Source organism: Triplophysa dalaica, chromosome 1, assembly GCF_015846415.1.
Source record: "Triplophysa dalaica isolate WHDGS20190420 chromosome 1, ASM1584641v1, whole genome shotgun sequence".
Taxonomy (NCBI): domain Eukaryota; kingdom Metazoa; phylum Chordata; class Actinopteri; order Cypriniformes; family Nemacheilidae; genus Triplophysa; species Triplophysa dalaica.
Genome location: NC_079542.1, coordinates 25,457,660 through 25,482,593, shown reverse-complemented (window position 1 = coordinate 25,482,593; position 24,934 = coordinate 25,457,660). Strand labels below are relative to the sequence as shown.

The following is a 24,934-nucleotide window of genomic DNA, read 5'->3' as shown; positions in this document are numbered from 1 at the left end:
CTGCTGTAGCGCTAACAAGATGATGGTTAGTATCTAGGACAGACTAAAGAGAGTATCCTATTTTAACTGTGGAGTAACTCTTATGTATTTTTAGGAGCATTTGTCGTTGTAACCATAACCTGTGGGGCAACATTTCTGACACTGCTGCTTATAGGAAATAGAGAGTTACAAAAGCATCACACGCATACATACACAGAATAAATCACATGATTATGGTATTAGTGCAAAGCAAGTACACACTTGTAGCTAAACCCACAAAATCCGGGCAACACGTTCTGACCTGTTTCAAAACATCACTGTGGCAAATTACGCTCGGTAAAAGCTTCTGTCTGTCTAATGATAGTAAAAATTAACTAGAGAAATCATCTGATGGCTGTTTGTTCACCTTGGTCACGGATCTGTAATAGGGCAGGGTCTAATTGTTAAAAATTGTTCTTCGTATTTGTCTGTGTCTGTGTGTTGCCTCACAGATCAGAATCTAATTGGTCTAGAATTTAGCTCTGTTTTTCTGATCTAGTTATACTTTTGGGGGAAAACTTGCTAAAGAATATCTATAATCAAATCAAAATTTCCCAATGTTTTACTCACCCTCAATGCCTGACTAAATATTTCTTCTTGAAGAATAATGCAGTCAAAGTATTACCACGTATCCTTTTCCTTCCAAGTTGTAGAATGTGAGTGAATGGGAGTCGACTTTTTGAAGCTCCAAAATGTGCATCCGTCAATCAAAGAACTCCTTGTCACAGCTATGTGGCCTTAACAAAGGTCTTTTGAGGCGAATCAAAGCATTTGTTTAGGAGAAATATTCAAATTGAGAGCGCAATTAACGTTGATGTCTAGCTTCCTTTATCCCTCGGCTGCATGTGAACCTGAGGCTTGATTTTCTTTTGTTGGTTGTGCAGGACAAATAGGGCGTCCCTCTGTTAAAATTGTTTCAAAAATGTAATTACTTGTTCTTCAAAGCACGCAGCCTCAAAAGTCCAACCCTTTGCTCCATTTCGAAGGGCTAATCCCTGTACCCTAAGCCCTTCGAAAGGTTTACCCTCAGGGGTGAGAGCTTTGAAGGGTTAAAGGGTGCAGGGGACCAAACAACTGTTTCGTAAAGTGCCCTTCTGCGTCATCCTCCCACGCCCATAAGAGGGGGCATCACCACGCAAAGAACCTGCGCAAAGAATCATGGGAGCCAGAAGTGACCATCAGTCATACCCTTCGAAATCCTTCATTCTGAAGTGCCCTTTGAAGTGGCCAGTTAGTAGCAGACCAGTAATGGTTAAGTTTTAAATTGTTTGTCTGTATGAATTAATAGCCAATTAACAAAATAGCTCCATTTAGACAAGTGGTGGGCATAGATTTTTTTTTTAATCTAGATTAAAATGGCTCATTTGAATTCTGCCAAAGGCATTCAGAATATGTGTGCTACCCAAATAATGACTAAAAGTAAGTCTTTGAGAACCGATGTCTCAAGCCTGGTGGCGCATTAGACCAGGGGCTCATCTCCTGTTTCCAAAATGCATCACAAACTGCTTGAGAAAGCTGTTCTACTATGATAATTGGTGATGAAAATAAATGATGTTCAATAAGATGTACTTGTGTTTACTTCCGCATTAGCTAAGAGATGCTTTGCGTTTAGGTGGTACTTGAGACTGGAAGAGCTCCTACAGTACATTTACATTTAGTCATTTAGCAGACGCATTTATCCAAAGCAACTTACAAAGAGTTAGGGAGCAACAAGCGATATGTCATACAGGAGCCATTATACATTAGGTGCCAATGCAAATTTACTGGTTTCAACTAAAGCTAGACCACTACCTGTTGAGAGAAAGTTTTTTTTTAAACCAATTCCGCATTGCACAAGGTGCAAACAACCTTAGTCTTGTCGATGTTTCCATTGTGAAGCTTCTTAAAAATAAATTTTCCCTGAAGCAAACCCGGCGGCTTCAAAGCTGCATCCATGTTAGCACGTCACGTTTGATGTGGTAATTTCACAGTAACGTTATGTTGTGTTCAGACCAAACGCGAATGGTGCGTCAAGCGCGAGTGACTTACATGTTAAGTCAATGCAAAGACGCGATAGACCTACTTGAGGTGCGAATCGCGCGAATGAAGCCCTGGTCATGGGATGATGAGGCGGCGCGAATCACGCGAATTGCACGAATCACGCAAGTTGAAAAATCTCGTTCTCGCCCGGTACAGTGCAATTCAGCTAGGTTTAAGTTTGATTTGTGAGGGTTCTAAAATTATTGTGGTATTATGATAAACCTGAACATTTCTTAGCACGGTTTGTCTTCACCCATCTCAAGTACACACTCACACGTGTACACATCATAAACTTCTAAAAAACATGTCAGATGCCCTAAGCAACATCACACGATGTGTCAACAGATGTTACATGTCTATACGTATATTTCATTTAAAGAAAAATGTCAGAATAATAATAATAAAAGCTACATTTTGGGCGATACATGAAGTTTAAATTTATTTTAGTCCACATAAAGTCCCCTTCCAAACATCCAAACACAGTTCAAAATTGCAGTCACATCTGTTCTACAAAAATCTCCAGTTTTGTCACGCTGACACCCACTCGACGATATCCTTGCCTCCGAGTCATAACCACACATAGTTATTAAGTTCCCACCTACCCATCTCTGCTGAGTCCCGACCCCGCAAAACCTTTGAATACACAGCGGCACCTCAACCTCAACTCTCCTCTGTTATTGGAGATATGAAAGTCTAAGCCAGCGTGACTCTTACTCTGCCTGCTAACAAAGTTTTTCTCAGCTGAGTGCATGGGGAAAGAGAGGGATATGGCACTTTGGATCAATAAAGACATGTGTTTATTAGATAGTGCCGAGCTGTGACATGGTTTCGCTGGGGAGTGCAACGTCGGGTGTCATATTATAGATGTTCCCTGGTGACAGAAGACAAGACACACAGCAGCCCACTGTTTTATGAGCACTGCAAATTCGTTCAGTTAGAGATCATACAGGGAAAGAAGGATGGGAAATAAAGGGTATCAAAAAGAAAATAAATGGGGTTGTGAAGATACTGGGTATTTCAAAAAATCTGAGTAAAATTTTGTATGTTCTCGTCCTGCCGTCGACGACTGATACTTCTTATAGACTGATATAACTGAGAAAGATTTAAAATGCAAATTATTTTAATATGTAAAGGACACGATTTTGAATAGAGACTAAGGGTAGTTGTCATATTAGGTTAATATTTATGTTTTCATTCTCTATAGACTGTTTAGGCAGCAACAACATAAACAAACGTTACGTGGCCCAAACTTAACTTCCGGTAGACCTCTGCAAAGAATCAATAACTGTTGAGTGTTTGACATTTAGAGTATTTATGGGAACTATTTATATGGAATAAAATATTAAAATTAATTCATATGAATATAAATTAAACATTAAAATAATTTTCCTATAAAGTAACATATAAGATGCTATTAGTTAACATTAGAAAATGCATTAGCTAACATTAGATAACGATGAACAATGTAGTTTTTCAGCATATATTAATTAATGTTACGTCAATGCAATTATTCATGTTAGTTCATGTTGCATTAGCTAATGTTAACAGTGACAAAGTTTGATTTTAATAATATATTAGTAAATTTCGAAATGATCATGAAATAACATTAAAAAAAATGCTGTATTAGTATTGTTCATTGTTAGTTCATTTGAGATAATGCATTAACTAACTGTAAATAAATAGCACCTTATTGTAAAGTGTTACCTTATATTTAGGGCTGTCAAAAGATAAAACAAATTTGAATTCCGATCAATTGCACCCTTTTGGTGTGATTAACTGAAATTAATTGCACACATATAGTGAAATTAAACAATATATATATTGTTATTGTATATTGTATATATATTGTATATATATATTGAATATTCTCTTCTCACAGAAACATATACTTTATCGGTCTATGACTCGTGTTACAGATAGAGAACAGAAAAATGTGGATAAAAGAAATCTAATTAACTAAACTAGCTTACGTATCCACTAGCATAGCATAGAACTTTGTGGTTAGCTAGAGCTTGCAAAAAAAAGCTAGCCCTAGCGCTTACCGAACATTCACAAAAATTTGAATTTTTGTACCAGTTGGGGTCCTAAAGGGAAATGAATTTCAGGGGGGACTCCATACCTCATGACACCAGATCGCGTAGCATCAATATGCTTCATCTATCAAAACTTTTGTTAAATAAAAGTATGTAATTTACAAAAACGGTCAATTCAGTGTTTTAATATTATATATGATGTTGTGAATTAACATTATTGGTAAATGATTGTGTTTTTTTATTTGGAGTTGGTTAATTGTATATACTGTTGGGATTTTTTAATCTACATAAACGTGTCATATTCTAGAAAATAAAATATAATTTTTCTGGCTCTGTGTTTGTTTAAAAAAGTCAGACTCCACTAACGAATTTGAACAGTCAAAATGAAGCGCGACCCAATCAGGTGCATCAGTTTTTGGGGCCCCCGGAAATACTTTTGTTGTCGTCCGTGCAGCTTGCTGTGCGTTTCTGTGTTTGTTTGTGTTGCGAGAATTTGCAGCGCGTTTCTGTGTTTGTTTGTGTTGCGAGAATTTGCAGCGTGTTTCTGTGTTTGTTTGTGTTGCGAGAATTTGCAGCGCGTTTCTGTGTTTGTTTGTGTTTCGAGTACTTGCAGGGCATGTGTCGCCAAACTAATGAAGATGCTTTCTGAATTTGCTTGTGTTTTTTTGTGTTTGCATGTGTTTTCTTCTGTTGCAGCGCAGTGACACCTAGCGGCCACGGTACAATTTATATGAATAAATATGTGTGATTATATAATGTGACGCGCAGAAAAAACAGATGTTGTGTTAACTCTTTCCCCGCCAGCTTTTAAAAAAAATGTTGCCAGCCTACGCCAGCGTTTTCTTTAACATTTTCACCAAACTTTAATGGCTCACAGTAAATTTTCTGTAAAGAATATATAGACAAATAATATGTCCAATGAAAGTCTCTGTTTTTAAACAAAAGAAACCGTAGAAGAAATCTTCATTTTTTCTTTTAGAACAAGATCTTTGTAGGTTTCTTCGAAAATGCATCACTTTGATTAAACAGCTGAGATAATTAACGTTTTTTGTCAAAGATTCCGCCCAGATTACACTCAGACCAATCATTAAAAACCGATAAGAAATAAACATTCTAAGTTCTGGGATTCTTTACTTTTTCCCAAAGGTGTGTAACAGCACCACCTGCTGTATAACAGTACAAACACTGATTGCCGTAATAACTCATCTTCGGCGGGGAACTTTTTTTTAATGACAAGGTAACTCGTCAATGGTGGTGAAAGAGTTAATTTGGGTCTAATATTTTTTACTACATCTTCAGGGAATATATCCTGTCAATCAAAAAAGAGGACAGGAAAATGCATGAAATGTTGTGCTCTGTGTAAAGAAATGTTAAGAAACATCCCCAGTTTGTTGTTCAATATTAAAAGTCATTATCAGGGCCGGCTCCAGGCATGGGCAGGGGTGGGTTAAGCCCACCTAAACGTCTGTCTTGCCCACCCAATGAGAATAATAAAATAACAACAACAAGTGCAGTATTTTTCTATTGGCTGTAAGCAATGCCACTCTTCATTCACATAGCGGCTTTAGTTTGTAACAGAGAAGTATGGTAAATGCTATTGTGGAAGAAAATTACTGTGCAAAAGGAATCTTAGGTACACTGCACGCTTGCTTTTAGTTTATTATAAACCGCATGTAAAAGTAATTGTGCAGTAAAGTCTGATTAATTTATTATAACGGGAGATTTTACGGTCTTATTTTGGTGTCGTTAACAAACCGCTATTATTTGGTTGCAATAGGCTAGATTTTAACCTGTTGACCATCAGTAATGACTGAAAACTCCATCTTCCAAAGCTCCCGCTTCAGAAATAAATATCCCTCAATCTCAAACATCATGCTGCACGTGGTAGCAAACACTGTGCAAAATATTTTTTTTTAAGCAGGCACAGTCATCATAAACAAAGTTAGATATGATGTAAAGTGCATTGTGCAGTGTTATAAAATTCATTCATTAAAACAGGAGTTTTTTGCTATAAACAGTGTCCAGTTAACATAACCGCTTTATGCGTAAAACATCAGTAAAATCAAACGCACACAATTATTTTATAAAAGGTAATTAAAATAATTTAGGTAATTATTAAAGGTAATTATTTTTGTTTTAATCTCTCTGTGTTTTTTATATTTATAACATCATAAATCATTTCAATCCTGCATGTATTGAAGTCATATATTGCAGTGTTTGTTGAATTCCAACAAAAGTAAACCTTACGAGTGACAGTGAGCAATATGAAAGCCTGAGAGCATGACAATAAACTAATAATAAAAACAGGGTTATTTCATAAAAAAATATTGTAGTAGAGTAGGCGGGGCGAGACCATGGTCTCGCACACCGGGCTCGAATCACGTAGGAGATTGGGAGCATATTAAAGGAACGAGCGACCGGACCGTCGAAGAGAGAGGACCGGGTCCAAACTTGTGTTATGTTTGTATTTATATTTATGTTCATGTTTTGTTCGCCGGCGGTCGTCCGTGAGGGAGCGCCGGCTGTTATATTACTTTATTAAATGTTTTGAATGTTTGCCGGTTCCCGCCTCCTTCCTTCCATTTTATGGAGATAAACAAAATATTTTACAAATATTTTTGTTACTTTTTCTAACACTCACAAACATTAGTTTTGTGTTGCTTAAAACTAAATAAGATCTTGTTTAGATTTTTGGCAATTTTTCTGTTTTAAAAACGCAGATCGTCGTTTTCTGGCTCAGATCGTTCACACGTTTTTTTCTTCAGTTCATTTTCTGCAAAAAATACAACATTTTATATGAAATTTGGGGAAATGTTGTTAGAAGTTCACAGAAATAAACAAAAATTTAGATTTTACCAAAACACATTCTTATCAAAAAACATGATATGGTCTCTTAATTTTTTTGTGGCTTTATATGTTTGTGGTAAATTCCCACCCAGGATATCTGCTAGCCCACCCTTTTGCACCTTGCAGGAACCGGGCCCGGTCATTATGTGAATAAATAACATTCAGAGGGTTAACCAACATTAAATTGATCTTCAGAATCGGCAATGGCAATCGGTTATGGTGGAGAAATTTTGTATCAGTGTATGCATACTTAATTAAAATCATATATTGTACGAAAAACATATAAAATCAATAGTTGACTTACTTAAAGTGGATGTGCAAGCGTGTTACATTCATTCAGACTTCTTTACAATGTTGAATGTGCTGACTTCTCATGCTTAACATGGTCAACTTGTCAAAAAACGAGTTGGACATGTCGTAGTATTTCTGTGCTCGACACACTCCCCCAGCGTTTGTATAGGTTTCGGAAACTTTTTTTCAAACACAAAAAAACCTTTCTTTAACAATTTTTCTCCCGGAAAAGCACGCCCACACGTCAACCAGAGATACAACCAGGGAGAGCGAGAGAGAGAGCACTGGGTTAGCAAAGTTCAATGGGTTCGCAAAGCTGGATTTGGAGATTGTTTGAAACTGATAGATGGAGTGGTCCTAGCGCTAAAAGATACTGGACATGAATGCACATGGTAAGTGAAACTGAGTCATATGTTTATGTTTTGTTAGCAATGGGTGCACACATGCTTTAGTTCTCCAAGCAAAAAGTTGTTATATTAATTTGTTTTTTGAACTTAAAATATTGACGTCAATTAAAAAAAATCTATTGAGCCACTATTAGCAAATGGACCAACTTTAGGATGTCTTTAGTACTTTTCTGGGCCTTGACAACAACTTTAACCATGATGTCTATGAGGATGCATGGAAATCTCTAGGGTGTCACCTAAAATATCTTTATTAGTGTTCCCAAGACGATGGGAGGTCTTAAAACATGTTGAACGTCATGTGGGTTGGTAAAAAATAACACTATTTTGATTTTGAGATTAACTTACCCTTTTTACTTTTACTTGTTATCAGACACTAATATCAAAAACAAACAGTGCAGTTATTGTTCAAAGGAGAAAACACAAAAATAAATGTAAAAGGGCCTTAAAGCAACAGCCCCTGTGACAACTTCCCTGTGTGGCAACAAGACCCCCTTTCACCGCTATTACATGGCTGGAAGAGCTTCTGATAAATCAAATATTTTAAAACTTGTCTAAACTGGATATCAAATTGAATTACCATACCTGTATTTCAGCCGGTGGGTCAAAATTCTACGGCGAGATATTAAACGCCCTTTCCCTGCATGTGTTTGACATTTGACATTTAAATTTAGTCATTAAGCAGACATTTTGGCCTCTGGTAGCCATAAAACAGATTTTTTTTCTTCCTTGAGAATGAGAACTCTATCCCTAGTGCAAAACTATTTATGGGATGCTTAAAAGTTAGATAAAAAAGAAAGGAAAACTTCTGCCAAAGACTTGGCACGTATTCCGACAATGGCGATGTGGTCCATTCATTCCACGTGGCTGGTATAGAACGGCCATTGGAGTTCGACTCTAAATAAGAGTAAAAAATCATTGAGACAAATGCATCTTGCTGTTCAGATGCAGGCGACCATAGATCACAGCCCTCGTGGCTTTTTTCATCCAGCGTGTTATTACATACAGCTAAATCAAAGGCACACATAGAAGTAAGCCCTTGTGGAATAAAATGCCAGTCTGTGTATCAGACTTAATGGTATTTGGCATTCGTTCGTCAGAAAGTGAATCGGTGCAAATGCTTATGTGTTTTCCTAAATTGGTATCTTATAAGATGGCCTATTTCAAGAGAAGCACAGGAAGCTACTCTAAATATTTTCTTTTCCCTAAAGATCCCGTCTGAACACGAGTTGCAAATTTCATTACAGACACTCTGTCTTACGCGGTATTAAAATATCTCTCTCCCAGGCTTTCTTCTCAACTGATGCCAGAATATACAAAGACAAGAACTATTTTCATTTATAGCAAACAACTTTCTTTGCAATAATGAGCTGTCATGAATTTAAACGCAGCCAATAAACTCGCAAAATAATAACAACTACACAAGCTATTCGGGATCGCTACTATCTCATCAACAACAAGAGACGATCTGAACGCAATTTAAGCTTGTTTTACTGCAGGGTATCTCAGTTACAAATTCATTTGCCATGTGCCATGATTTACAAAACCATTAAGCTGTACTTTAGGCTTGTGATTGATTGTTATATTCGGTCACTGATCTAGAAAATAAAAAGGCAAAACTTACGTTTTGATGAATCATATCTTTGATCCATTGAGATGTCACTGCTGTACATTGTGTATGCTTCAGAGTTATGCAATTCTAATAGATAAATGCATAATCATTCTGGTGCTGGGTCGTCATTTAGTCTTAATATTTTCCATGCGTGCAAATGTCTTCCAAAGGCTTGTTTTCTCAGCGGTCGCACAAAAAATCCATTGCTCTAAGCGTGCAGACAGGAGGTGGCCATGGCAACACAGCCATTAAAGACCCATTGAAGAAATGCAGCAAGTACGTGAAAAACACATAAACACAAAGGCCCAAGTATTTATAACAAACAGCACACTAGGTTGTGTGCATATGTTCACAAGGAAAAACCTTATAAGCATAAAATACCCACTAAAAACAAAACACATTTATTTGATGTGTTCTCTAATAAAACAATCAATTAATTTAAAATGCATTTATTACTACGAAGTATAGTTTAAATGTATTACCAGATTTACTGTATTAAATCATAATTAACTTGTTTTATTTATAAATAATAACTATATTATTATTATCATTTATTTTGAGTACTATTTACACAAAATGAACATTTCTTCATAATAAGCCTGTGTTCTAATGTCACTTTTATATGGTTTTTTACTCAATTTTAGCAATTTAGTATACCACAAATACAATCGCAGTGCATTTTCATTAAGTACATAAGATGTAAATGGATTTGCAGTATCCATAGCACGAAATAAATGTATTTCAAAAACATTTTAGTATATTTATTTTTCACTAGGGTTTCAATACCGTGCTAATTATATTTTCCGTTCCCTTACCCTATTCACAAACCTTTTTGCATTTTACTACAAATTTATTAAGTATGCTTATTAATCTGTTTCTCTCGTGGGAACAGTCAGACCCCCACAATGTAGCTAACGCTCCCCCCGCACACACTCAAACATAAACACAAACATCCTTCAAAATGGTTTTCAACCCATTTGCTGGCTACCACGAGTGAATGTTAAAAGAAAATGTGTGGGTGCATGCAAAGAGAATAACAGGCACTTTCATCCTCTCCAATGCTTCATGGCTATTCCTGGCCATCTAACAATAATTTACCATCTCTCTTGTTCGGTCTGATCTCATCTGATGTGTTTAATGGTGGCATATTGACAGCGTATTTAGGTGGATAACACGCAGAGATACATCAACTTCAGGCTTTTAACAGAGATGGATGTGACGTTGAACATGAGAGCAACCTGTGTAAATGGCCCCAGGATGCGTTATTGTACTTGTATGTATGTATATAATGAAGGCTGTGAAATACACTTTCAAAAACATGGTTATACAAAATCAGAGCACAGCGTTTCAATAAAAGTTGACTCTGCGTGTGTGCTGTGTAGATGCAGTATGTATGTGTATATAGTGTTTGTAAATTTAGGTCTATAAGGTGAAGGATGAATCTTTATGTGTTAAAAAAGACTGTAAACAAAGTCCCTTGATTTTGGATAACAAACACACGCGCATTCACATGTAAATATATATATATACTGTACTTTATATATATATATATATATATATATATATATATATGCGTGTGTGTTTATATATATATATATATATATATATATATATATATATATATACAGTTGTGTTCAAATTATTCAACCCCCAATGCTGTAAATGGTTTTAGGGAATTTAGTGTACATTTGTAATTGTATTCAGAATGAAATCCTACAAGGACTTCTTAAAGAACCATATGCAACTAAAATGACATCAATTAGTTTTGTAATACAGAAGTAAATGTTTCTTTTGTGAATTCTTCATTGACATAATTATTCAACCCCTTAAAGACTACCACTCTGAAGAACAGAGGTTCAATTAAGTGTTTTCAATCAGGTATTGAAAACACCTGTGGATATCAGGGAGCAGCAATAAAGCCTAATAAGCACCAATTAGGCAGCTTTAAAATGACTGTGATACTCAGCTCCTTCTAGACATTTACTGGTGTGGTTACAAACATGGTGAGGTCAAGAGAATGGTCCAGGAAGACAAGAGAACAGGTGATTATTCTTCACAGGAAGGGCAATGGCTATAAGAAGATTGCAAAGATGTTAAACATACCAAGAGACACCATAGGAAGCATCATTCGCAAATTCAAGGCAAAGGGCACTGTAGAAATGCTACATGGTCGTGGCAAAAAGAAGGTGCTGACTTCGACTGCTGTGCGCTACCTGAAGCGTAGAGTGGAGAAAAGTCCCCGTGTGACTGCTGAGGAACTGAGAAAAGATTGGTCAGATGTGGGTACTGAAGTTTCTGCTCAGACAATATGGCGCACCCTGCGTAATGAAGGCCTCCATGCCAGAACTCCCAGCCGCACCCCCTTGCTGTCCCCAAAGAATAAGAAGAGTCGACTGCACTATGCCAAAAGTCATGTGGACAAACCACAGAAGTTTTGGGATAGTGTTCTGTGGACTGATGAAACAAAATTAGAACTGTTTGGGCCCATGGATCAACGCTATTTTTGGAGGAGGCCTATGAAGAAAAGAACACCTTGCCTACTGTGAAGCATGGCGGGGGGTCAATCATGATTTGGGCTTGAAGAGCATGGTTGCAGATTAAAGGCTGGAACATTTTGAAGTGGCCATCGCAGTCACCAGACTTAAATCCAATTGAGAACCTCTGGTGGGACTTAAAGAAAGCAGTTGCAGTGCGCAAGCCTAAGAATGTGACTGAACTGGAGGCTTTTGCCCATGATGAATGGGCGAAGATACCCGTAGATCGCTGCAAGACACTTGTGTCAAGCTATGCTTCACATTTAAAAACTGTAAAAGGATGTTGTACTAAGTACTAAGATTGAATGTCACTTGGGGGTTGAATAAAACTGATAATGATGTGAGCTCAGAAAAGACATTTGTGGTTATTTCATTATAAATGTTATGTTATATTTGTCTGACCTACACGTGCCTCTTTGATTTGATTGTAAGCAGGATGACTGAATGATCGTAATCAATGTCAAACCGACCAAAACAATCAATTTCAGTGGGGGTTGAATAATTTTGAACACAACTGTATATATACTGTCTTTCGCTTTTTTTTCCAATGAAGTAGCGCTCTGCGCTAACTCTGTATCAAATAAACGAAAGTAATAACAATGTATTTGTTTTCCCCTTGTATTTTTATTTTTGCTTTGTTTCTTTGTTTAAAGGTCACAATGCAATCACATTTCAAAATTGAGTCTATATAATATTTTTTGGAGAAAAAGGATTTACACAGAAAAGAGAAGGAGGGACACAGAGAGGAAGAATCACAAATTGCAACAGAAAAGGAAAGGACCATCTGAATTTTTTAATGTTTGAATATCTGAGATTGTCAACAGTCCGTCTGGGATAAAGTGAGTACCCTTGAACCTTTGAAGCAGCTGTCATTCTGTAGGGCATACTCAAGGGAGCATGTTTAAGTATACTCCAGCTTGTGGCAGAGTAACAGGAAGTGAGTGTGTGAGGGAGTGAAAGGTAGAGGGCAGTTGCGTATGATCACCGCTTCTGATCACTGAAGTGTTCTCAATAAACCCCTCACTGTCTCTGTAGCCATATTACACAAAACATGTTTTTTTTCCTTTTCAAGAGGAGAGGAGAGCGATGTGTGTGCTGCGGTGCCTGTAATGTGAGAAATGTGGGAAATCTTTGTGCATGCAACAGGTCAGTTTTATTCCAATGTGTATTTTTAGGGGATCTTTTGACAGAAATTCTGAGGTGTATAAATATGGAGGACCACAAGAGTCTTGTGTAAAGTAATAACGCATTTCATTGTCTAATAACTAATTCTACAATAAAAATAGGCATTAATGCATTTGTTTTTAACCTCATTTTTTTATTCAAATACAAATAAGCGAAATGATAAAGTAATTTATTATTTTTTGCTTTAATGGGCAATAAAAAGCGTGATTGTAAAAATAATTAATGAATGAAATATTAATTCATCAATAAATACTTCAAATTAAAAAGGGACTTTTAAAAAACAACATAAAACACAAAATAAATACATCATTTTAAAGCGCATTAATGAATTCCTTTATAAATAGTGGAATTTCAAATTAAACGTGTAAATGTGGTGGTTTTCTAAAGATTACAATAAAAGACAAGGATTTGCTTAGTTTGGATTGATAGCATGATACAGTTGCTTCCCTCAGCACCGTTGGGCCCCTGTTCATAAGCAGACCGGGGGAACCGGAACGCGAGAGGGTGCGTGGTGCGCTACTCTTGGAGAAAATGTCCCTCATAGACAGTACACTGTAGCATCTACTGTATGGTGTGTGTTTGCTTTTCCAAAAAAAAAAACATTATTCCTCTTTTAAATTGCATTTTCAAATACATTTTGAAATTCCACTATTTATAAAGGAATGAATTAATGCACTTTAAAATTATATATTTATCTTGTTTAATTTGTTTTTGTTAAGTCCCTTTTTAATTTGAAGTATTTATTGATAGATTAATACTTCATTTATAAATTATTTTTACAAAAAAAAATGTATTGCCCATCAAAACAATAAATAATAAATGACTATCATTGCGCCTATTTATATTTGAATAAACAAATGGAATAATGCCTATTTTGTAGAATTAGTTATAAAACAATGAAATGTTTTATTGCTTTACAAAAGACTCTTCTGGTCCTCCATATATAAAGACCTTACATAATGAAGTGTAATGTGTTTATTAACTTAGAATGATTTCTATCTACATCAGGGCTCTAGACTCACATTTCCAAGAAGTAGTCATGGGGTGAGGCAAGAAAAAAGAAACACTAAAACTACATCCAAACATGTTTAATACATTACTAAACCAAATAAAAATTACTGTTTATGATTATAATGATCATTGATTTTTTTGCTTATAAATAAACTCTCTTCTAACACTCTTTCAACACAAAGTGTAATTAAAGCATACCTGTCAACCAGACGCGATTTCTTTAAGACTGCATGGGAAGCTCAGCTTCCCCTATAATTGTCAAAAAATGAATGGTCAAAAATATGTACTATTATGTTAACATTTGACTTCAATGGGGCTGCTTTAAACAGTTTTTTTCAGTGCTTAGAAACAAGAAGGTCATTGGATAATGCTGCGATTATGTCGGCCCGGACTCCGAGCGTCTGCGTGATAATTGGAGGGTCTGTCATCTCTTTTTAATCCACTTTTATGTCCTAAAATGCTTTTTTTGGGGGGTCGACAGCTTATAAAAACGTATTTCTTGGGGTTTTTTAGCTTGTTTGCTATACACATTGTCACATATCAGCTTTTAGACACTTTTTTTTTTATAAATCATAAATGACAAGGAGGCGGCAGCTTCTCGCAATGCAAAGAGACGGTTGGTGTGGGTGTGGTCTTCAGATTATGACGCGTATCACTCTGTGTCTCCATTTCCAACTCAGTCCCATTGCGGATTTTGCATGTGTAGTTGAAAGACAAACTGCTGCAACCTTCATCGTATATATTTCACACAATTTCACACCACATTCATTGTTTCAGTTTAACATAATTCCCACATTTCCTCCCGTTGAGTTAAATATATATATATATATTAGATCGTTTGTTCATTATTTCATATAGTCTGAACTAGCCAGCTAGCAAACTTCACACGATGGCAGACAGTGCTAATATTGTCGACCTGATTTTGGCAAAGCCATTAGAAAGTCTTCCTTACGAGGAGAAACTTAGAATTAAACAGCAGGGCAGATCAACACCTAAGATTGATTTAGTGCAAAAGATAGGGAAAAGTAACAGGTCTTTTCAGCTCTCCTCGTATGACAAAGTTAGCTGGCTGCCTGAAAGTGCTGTGAAAAAGAAAATGTACTGCTGGCCATGTCTCTTGATGAAACCATCTCATGGATGTGTTGTTTGGTCAAAATTGGGGATTGGAGATCTGTCAAACTTTGACAGGGCATATAAAAGGCATGAAAATAGCAATGAACATGTGAGTGCATGTGCAAGATTAAGTTGCATGGGCAGGATCAGGGTTGAGCATGCAATCAATGAAGGTGCTCGCATTCAAGTGGCTAAACATAATGAAACTGTTAAACAAAACAGGGCCTTCCTAAACGGGAGAAGCAGTTTGTTGCAGTTTGAGAATCATCTGAAAGTCGTAAGTTTAATTGATTATTGTGAGTGTCTTATCAAATCTAGCGCAGTTTCGTTTCCATTGTGTGCGTCCGGTGAGTCACGCTGAGTCACGTGTTAACAGTTGCGTTTAATTGGCGTGTTATTGGGAGATTTTGGAAGGCGTGTCCAACGTCAGCTAAAGTATTTAAACTGTTGTTTAAGCCCAGTTCGTGGGAGAAGCAGTTTGTTGCAGTTTGAGAATCATCTGAAAGTCGTAAGTTTAATTGATTATTGTGAGTGTCTTATCAAATCTAGCGCAGTTCCGTTTCCATTGTGTGCGTCCGGTGAGTCACGCTGAGTCACGTGTTAACAGTTGCGTTTAATTGGCGTGTTATTGGGAGATTTTGGAAGGCGTGTCCTGCTGAATTCAAGTGCTAGACTAAAACGGGTATATAAGTAAGACTATCCACCGCGTGCAGCGGTCGCGTGCAGCCCTCATCGTGTGAAGACCGAAGAGAGTAAAGACCATCGACTCTACCTGTGCGACTCCACCGAGCAACGACACAGACAAGGCACTTGAGTATTACTGTCTGCACTTTGACTATTGCACTTATCTATTATCTTTATTTGTCTTGTACATTCCTTCCTTTTTTATTATGTGTTTCCAAATCCACACTGTCATTACATCTCGTACACAAACGGTTACTCGCAGAAGGCCACGCATGGCTAATGCTAGCAACCTGCGCACTCTTTCAGCATCCAGCACTACCTCTATTACCTTTCCTATTGGTTTATGGAACTGCCAATTCGCTGTAAACAAGGCAGATTTCATCACAGCTATTGCCAAACATTCGGGTCTTTCTCTTTTAGCACTTACTGAAACCTGGATCAAACCCGAGGACACTGCCACACCGGCTGCACTCTCCAATAATTGCACTTTCTCCCACAGCCCACACATATCAGGGAGGGGCGGAGGAACTGGTCTACTTATTCCTAATGACTGGAAATTCAAACAGCTTGCACCCTCATGCAACAACACCGCCTTTGAGTTTCATGCTGTCACTGTCATCTACCCTGTTAAAACGCATGTTGTAGTTATATATCGTCCCCCAGGGCACCTTGGACTCTTCGTGGAGGAATTGGACACACTTCTGTCATCATTCCCCGAGGATGGTACTCCTCTGGTGGTACTTGGTGACTTCAACATCCACCCGGAAAAACCACAGGCTGCTGACTTCAACAACCTGACTGCATCGTTTGACCTCAAGCGAGTCCCCACTTCAGCAACCCATAAATCTGGTAAATAACTTGATCACATCTACACACGCTATTGCTTCACCCATCACTCCCAGGTAACCCCACTGCACACGTCGGATCATTTCCTCATCACTCTTGATCTTGACTTAACTTCTCCAGACACTACACATGCCTCCCCACTGGTCACATTCCGACGCAACCTACGATCACTCTCTCCCTCCCGCCTATCCTCTGCAGTCTCTGCTACTCTCCCACCCGCTAAACAGTTCTCTCTCCTCGATGCTAACACTGCCACCAGTACCCTTTGCTCCACACTAACCTCCTGCTTAGACATCTTATGCCCTCTTAGATCTAGACCATCTCGTGCATCTCCTTCTGCCCCCTGGTTATCTGATGTTCTCCGTGAGCATCGCACATCTCTCAGGTCTGCTGAGAGAAAGTGGCGCAAATCAAAAGAACCCACTGACCTCTCTCTCTACCAGTCTATTCTCTCTTCCTTCTCTGCGGATGTCTCCTCTGCGAAAACACAATACTACCACACTAAAATCAACAACTCTCCTGACCCTCGTACTCTCTTTAAAACCTTTTCTGCTCTCCTCTGCCCGCCTTCTCCCTCACCTCCATCAGACTTAACAGCTGACGATTTCGCATCGTTCTTTGTAAAGAAAACGAGCACCATCAGCAATCAATTCTCTGCGCCACCGCCTCTGGACCACAGTCAATCCCCTGACACATGCTTGTTCCCCTCGTTCTCTTGCCTATCTGAAGAGGCAGTTTCCAAGGTAATTTCTTCCAAACACCCGACTACCTGCCCTCTAGATCCCATCCCCACCCATCTCCTCCAGGCCATCTCTTCATCGGTTGTTCCCTCTCTGACTCACATTATCAACTCGTCTCTCACCACTGGCACATTTCCTACACTCTTCAAAGAGGCCCGTATTACCCCACTACTAAAGAAGCCTACTCTTAATCCTGCACTGTTAGAAAACTATAGACCAGTATCCCTACTCCCCTTCGCTGCTAAAACTCTAGAACGTGTTGTTTGTAACCAGCACTCATCTTTCCTCACCCAGAACAACCTCCTGGACAGCAACCAGTCTGGGTTCAAGAGCGGTCCTTCCACTGAGACTGCGCTGCTCTCTGTTATTGAAGCCCTGAGACTGGAAAGAGCCTCCTCTAACTCATCTGTTCTTATCCTACTAGATCTATCTGCCGCCTTTGACACCGTTAACCATCACATCCTCCTGTCCACCCTCAAGGCAATGGGGGTCTCTGGAATGGTGCTACAATGGTTCAGGTCTTACCTCTCGGGTAGGTCCTTTAGAGTATCTTGGAGAGGTGAGGTGTCGGAGTCCCATCATCTCGACACAGGTGTGCCTCAGGGCTCAGTGCTTGGTCCGTTGCTATTCTCTGTATACATGACATCCCTTGGCTCTGTCATTAGGAAACATGGCTTTTCCTATCACTGCTATGCGGATGATACTCAACTCTACATGTCTTTTCGCCCTGACGATCCGACTGTCTCTGCACGCATCTCAGCTTGCCTAGCCGACATCTCGCTCTGGATGAACGCCCATCACCTGCAGCTGAACCTTCCAAAAACAGAATAATCCCGGCTGACACGAAGACTCATCACAACCTTTCCATTCAACTGGGCTCATCAACCATCACACCTTCCAGAAAAGCAAGAAACCTGGGAGTGGTGATCGATGATCAGCTCAACTTCACTGATCAAGTTGCCAGCACTGCCCGGTCCTGTAGATTCATCCTCTACAATATCAGGAAAATTAGACCCTTCCTATCAGAGCATGCTACACAAATCCTTGTCCAGGCTCTTGTCCTGGCCAGACTGGACTACTGCAATGCACTACTGGGAGGACTTTCAGCTTGCACAACCAAACCTCTACAGATGATCCAAAATGCTGCGTCAAGAGTTATCTTTAATGAACCAAAGAGAGCACACGTCACTCCTCTACTCATTAAGCTACATTGGCTTCCCGTAGTCGCTCGCATCAAATTCAAGACTCTGCTCCTGGCCTACAAGACCACTACTGGTTCGGCACCACCTTATCTTAAATCGTTAATGCAGACATATGTACCCGCCAGATCCCTACGTTCTGCAAACGAACGACGTCTTGTGGTGCCATCCCATAAAGGTAAAAAATCTCTCTCGCGCACCTTCTCCGGATCTGTTCCACATATTTGGAACGATCTGCCCGCTGCTACAAGATCTGCAGATTCTGTAGCCATCTTTAAGAAACGCCTGAAAACACATCTCTTCCGCCAACATCTGACTGATCTGTTCTGACTCTTTTCTTCTCTACTCTTTTCTTCTCTACTCTTCTTCTCTAAAAAAAAAAAAGTATGAATGAATGGTTCCGTATACTGTGTTAGGTTATATGAGACTAGTCTTCTTTTTGATTGCACTTATGCTTTTGTTGTACTTATGCTGTCCTAATTGCTTCCATTATCTACCCCACTTGTAAGTCGCTTTGGATAAAAGCGTCTGCTAAATGACTAAATGTACATGTAAATGTAAACCACCTTATTGATGTGACATCCTTGCTTGGCCGGCAGGAGCTGTCATTTAGGGGACAAGATGAGAGTAGTGAATCATCCAACAAGGGGAATTACAGAGAGTTCACAGAAACATTAGCTAAATATAACTCTGTCCTGTCCACACAATTCGAGTCCTCAACTGTGTTTTCTGGTATGTCACACACTATTTAAAATGACTTGATCTCTGCTCTTGCAGCCACCATTTCTGATCAGATCAGAGATGAAATTCAGGATGCTCCCTTTTTTGGATGGCAGGTGGATGAAACCATTGATATATCCTTCCGTGCCCAACTCTCTGTCATTGTTTGCTATGTGGATAGTGCAGGTAAAATTCAGGAGCGTTTCATTGGATTTTTTTGATGTTTCTGGGGGGCGAGATGCTCAGTCCGTTTTTTATGTTTTAAATGAGAACATGCAGGGCTACAATTTTAAGGATAAGCTTGTGGCTAAGACGTATGAAGGGGCTGCTGTCATGGCTTCAGCTCTCAATGGTCTGCAGGCCAAAGTGAAAGCAATAGCCCCCAGTGCAATGTTTATGCATTGCTATGCACACAGACTGAATCTGGTGCTGTCACAGGGGGCCAAATGCTTGCCTGAGTGCAGAAATTTTTTTGCATAACTCTCTGGGTTTGCCACATTTTTCTCAAAATCCACAAAGAGGACGTCTTTTCTGGAGTCTGCAGGCTGCTCAAGGTTGCCCAGAAACGCTCCTACTCGATGGAATTTCACATCACGGATAGTGAGCACTGTGGCAAACAATTATGATGGCCACCTGCAGACATTTGATAACATCATCGTAGATTCGACAATGGATGACGATACACTGGATTGTGCCAAAGGCTTCGTGTGGAAACTGGAGGATTTTGAGTTTGTGTTCATGTTGTATACATATGAACAAATCTTCTCTGAGACTGATGTGGTCTTTGATATTGTCCAGCAGAGAGCGATGGATGTTCTTTACTGCAAGAAAAGAATTGAGTCTCTTCTTGCATTTGTCAAAGAGAAGAGGTCAGAGGGGGCTTTCCAAGCTGTTTATGCCAAAGCAGCAGATCTCACATCAGACCCAAGAGATGAGCCCATGAGAAAGCGCCGTCTGACCCAATTGCAGGATCCCCAAGAGCGCTACAGAAATCTGAACATGGCCATCCTTGATAACATCAGTCTCAGAGAAGATTTGTTCATATGTATACAACATGAACACAAACTCAAAATCCTCCAGTTTCCACACGAAGCCTTTGGCACAATCCAGTGTATCGTCATCCATTGTCGAATCTACGATGATGTTATCAAAGCAGATTCCTCGACGTTTTTCAAATTTGGAAAGTATGCTTTTCTTAGAATTAGAATAGTCAATCCAGGGAAATTTGATGACATGAGACAAGCATTTCCAGAGGAGGCCTTCCAAAGTGTCCGGAAAAGTTATGGCCATCACTTTGATTCAGGGAGACTGAGGTCTGAACTTCAAGTCCTGTATTCAGATCAGGACTTGCAGAGTAACAGGGGAAAGCTGTGTGATTACTTGGTGTTCCTTAAAGACATGGAGTTGGACAGTGCAATGCCTCAGCTTTACAAACTGTTCTCATTAGTGGCAACAATTGGAGCTACATCTGCAGGTGTAGAAAGGAGCTTCTCCTGTTTAAAGCGGCTCAAGTCCTACACCGGTAACACAATGGGCCAAGGCCGTTTAAGCAGCCTAGCTCTGCTGGCCATTGAGAGGACACTGGTCAAGTCACTGGAAAAGACGCCTAGTTGGTACAACAGGGTTACAGAGCATTTTCTTGAAAAGGGACGTAGGGCAGAATTTACATATAAATAAATGGACAATTTTTATGATTTAGGACGAAAATGAGCTTCCCCTCTTTAAAAGATCAGCAGCCGCCACTGCTGTCAACATTTTTGTATCAAAATCCGAGAGACCCGCCGGGAAGGGGGGAATATGTGGACCTTGTAATAAGAGACAGTTTTTCGAAGGAGAAATAACTGAAATATGCGAGTTTCATGGGAGAAATAACAAAACGTGAGGGTGGCAGGAGATGGGTGTGAAAAACAGCAGACTCGTGTGAAAAACAGGAGTGTTGACAGGTATGATTTAAAGTATATGTAAGGGATAGTTCATCCCCCGAAAAATCTGCCATCATTCACTAACTTTAAGAGTAACTTTAAATGACATTTTATGCAGTCTGTTATGTTGCCGTGTTTGAAAGTAAGCTGTCTGCCAAGTTGTAAGTCCGAAGGTGAAGAAATAACAATAATAAGTTATTTGCTTGTAAAAATGGGAGTCGACTCTGAATCACACAAAGGGACGTGGAATAGTTCACCCACATATCTATGTCACTATACATAGTCTCCGCCTAAGTTTTGCTGAGACTGATGCGAAAACTTATCTCTCCTCCCCCAAACACTGTCGCTCGTTTGTGATGCCTGTGTATCATGTCTAGAGCCTGTGTTCTACGGTGTGACGCTAAGTCAGTCTTATTTCAACTACCAAAGGAAGAACGTCTGAGGGAAAAATGGTTACAATTCATTTTTCAAACGGTACCAAAGGAGTATAACCCCAGGGTTGTACTGTGCGCTCGCCATTTCACCAAAGATTGCTTTAATAATATTGGCGCATTCACTGCAGGGTATGTGAAACGATGATCCTTGAAAGAGGGGACAATACCAACTCTATTTGGACCTGTTAGCTCTACCAAATCCAAACCTGTAAGTGTGACTATTGATTTTTGTCTTAACTTCAAGAAATATTTTTGTACCTTATGTCTGTGTTTAGCTTATGCATATAACGCTAACATTAGTATGTACCGTTATTTCTGGGGTGTTACAGTTTGTTTATCTGGCTATTAACTTTGCATTTTGACACATTTGCCGCACGTGCACCTATATAGATATATTTGGGTTTCATATATATCATTTTTCATAACGTCAACTTTCTGAAATGCTCTATGAACCATGACAACACACAGTTAAGACGAAATAATAGTATCACTAATGTATTAGCAGTATTTTAAGAAGAAAAAAAAAATCACAACATGCATGTTGTCACACTGGGAGTTTTTATAAGAGTTGTCACCTGCCACTGACAAACATCCTGCTCCAGTCGTGGTGGAGTTTGTTGTGAATTAGCGTCTTCTGAAGCTTCCTCGTCAGACTCGTGCTCAAATTGGCACGGTAAAATCGCTTCCATCTCTAGCTACACATATAATGTACATGACATCCAACCACATGTAAACCTTATTCCTGTAATGATGGTAGTGGGGTTCCATTTGCGACAAATGATGAATGCGTTTGACCAATAACAACAGACTACACCATCTGACAAATCACATGGCACAAGGTAAGGCGGAGCCTAGACGGATGAATCGCGGAACGAATCATTTGAGAGTCAGTCAAGAAGTTAGGTACGAATAACTGCCTATTATTACGACATTATAGTGTTTAAACACATTGTATGTACATAAACTTGTTGTTGGACACTCCATAAACTAAAGTAGGGCCTAAAAAACCATATGCTAGGTACTCTTTAATGTAATTTAATACCTGTATAAACAGTTTGCTCTGATAAACACAGAGAAAGAATGTATTTTCAGTTCTGGGACATCATAGACTACCATAGTAGAAAAAAATGTAATGCTAGCCAAAGGTGCCCCAGAACCGTTTTCCTGAATTCTTCAAAACATCTAATTTCGTGTTGAACAGAAAAAAAAAATGTTTCTACTATTGTAGTGGATGATGTCCCAGAACTAAAAATAGATTCATTAAGGGAATGGCTGAACGAGGTGATGACGCCTTAGTTCTGTGTCAGCCACACTGGTGCTTTGAAAGGGCGGGATGGAGGGGTGGTTTCAATTTACAACCTCAGTGATAGAAAATTTCATACATTGGACCATTAAAGAAACTTCAGCAATATTTCAATATTTGTGCATTCCTGGTCTGGATACTTCAACTACCCCCACACACACAACAAACTTCTGAACTCATGAATTATTTTGCACTTTTCTTCTCTAAATATAACACATACATTAGTAGAAAGGCCGTCCGATCATCTCTATTCTGCATCCCTCATTCTCTCTATTTTTCACGCACTCTCTCTCTCTTACCCCACTTTCACCTGCAGATGCGTCTTTACTCAATTCCATTTCTGAGCGACTGGTCTCTCTATTCCTCTCTATTTTTAGGCCTTCAACCCACAACCCTCCGCCCCCACACACCCTACCACCTCACTCCCTATATTATGCCGTCAGAGGCTTCTCCCGAGTGACTGCTGTGGTCGATGAAACAGCCCTGTGCTCACGGGTATTAGAAGACACACACATATTGCAGAGCTGAAGGAAAGAGGAGAGGCACCACTGCAGAACTCATCTCAGATTTTTAGGAGCCGGGCAGAGATTAAAGGAAGTGTAGAGCGGAAACAGAAAGTTAATAGTTATTGAGAAGGTCTACAGTAGAAGAATAATGGAAGCAGAATGTTGGACAAGGAGAATACACTACACACACTTTTATTTCTAAAAACAGAGGAGGAATACATAAATAATCTAATTTTTGAAGAAGGCCGCAAACCCAGATGAGATGTGCAGAGCCGCATCGCATCTTAAAAAAAGCTTCAACCATGGATATTGCTAAAATCATTGCAAACGTGATTATAAATTCAATATAAGATTAAATGAAATAAATTCATAATTTACAAACGGACTTAACTTTGAGCTTTGAGACACAATGATCTCTTTGCATAGAATGTGAACACAGTCCATTGTTACAGACAAAAAAGCATTTTTAGGATTTTCAATTCTACCACATTAATAACCGATAAAAGAAAACAAATATAGCTAAAATTAAGTTAAACTGCCCCATCTTGCATCAGGGTACACTTTTTACAGAATGTGCAAGACCAGTGTGCAATACCCGTGAGTTGTCCTAGACGCTGCTTATCATCGACCCCCTTGAGAGAGTCAAACCCCTACGGTTCTGCACAGCCGTCCAAAAGACCAAAATAAAAAAGAATGGCTTAAGTTTAGGTCCCTATAGTTATTTCAGTATGACTACTGTTTGGAAAGCACATTTCAGCATGAATTGTTATGAACAGAGACTGTAACTGTTATGTCACAATGTAATTTAGACTGTAATTTAGTAATCACAACTATCCAGGATAGCAAACCACAGTTTCAAAGGTGCAAGCATTGTTACTCATTGCAGTGGCAAAACTGGTCTATTTAACCTATTAAATAGATATAGGTGAAAACAATGATAATTTTGGTACCACAGTGAACTCCTTGGGATCACTTTATGACTACTTTATGATCTCACATCCTCAACAGGAAAACCCACACAATGGCAATGAGATTAGCACACAGTGATGTTTACTGTAGTGCCACAGGAAAGAGACTGCGACAGCATGGTGATGCTCAAATTTATGCAGATTTATGCTAATGCTCTCACATTTCATAAATCTTGACATTTTGGGCTTGTTTTGCAACATGCAGCTCCGAGTATAGAGGAAATGAAAGCCAATTTAGGCAAAATTCGAATTATCACTCATCTGCTTAACTGAGCTGTGTGGGGTGCGCGCTTACAATAAAGCAGAGCCATAACAAAGTTGTAGATTTCCAAGCTACCAAGATACTTTCAAGCTACTTCTAGGTTCTCGCCAACTAAGTGGTTTTACGGTTACGTGTCACATATAATCAACCAAAATTTAAACTAGCTTCTAGGGGTGTGATGAGACACTTATCCCACGAGACAAAACACGAGACTATAGGTTCACAAGAAAGATACAAGATTTATTAAGTTTTATTCACCTTAAAGGGGTGAATTCATGAAAAA

The 24,934-nt window shown here is 38.9% G+C and overlaps 1 protein-coding gene across 4 annotated transcripts in view; it reads right to left on the bottom strand.

Moving 5' to 3' along the window:
* nlgn2a (neuroligin 2a) overlaps nt 1-24,934 on the bottom strand; it is a 179,357-nt gene that overhangs the window by 116,355 nt on the left and 38,068 nt on the right. The window contains exon 1 of one of the 4 annotated variants that reach the window (XM_056747231.1): nt 9,237-9,368. The exons of the other annotated variants lie outside the window; for them this stretch is intronic. The gene's annotated coding sequence lies outside the window, so the exon portion shown is untranslated. Of the gene's footprint in view, nt 1-9,236; nt 9,369-24,934 lie in introns of those variants that run through there. 4 annotated transcript variants of the gene reach the window in all.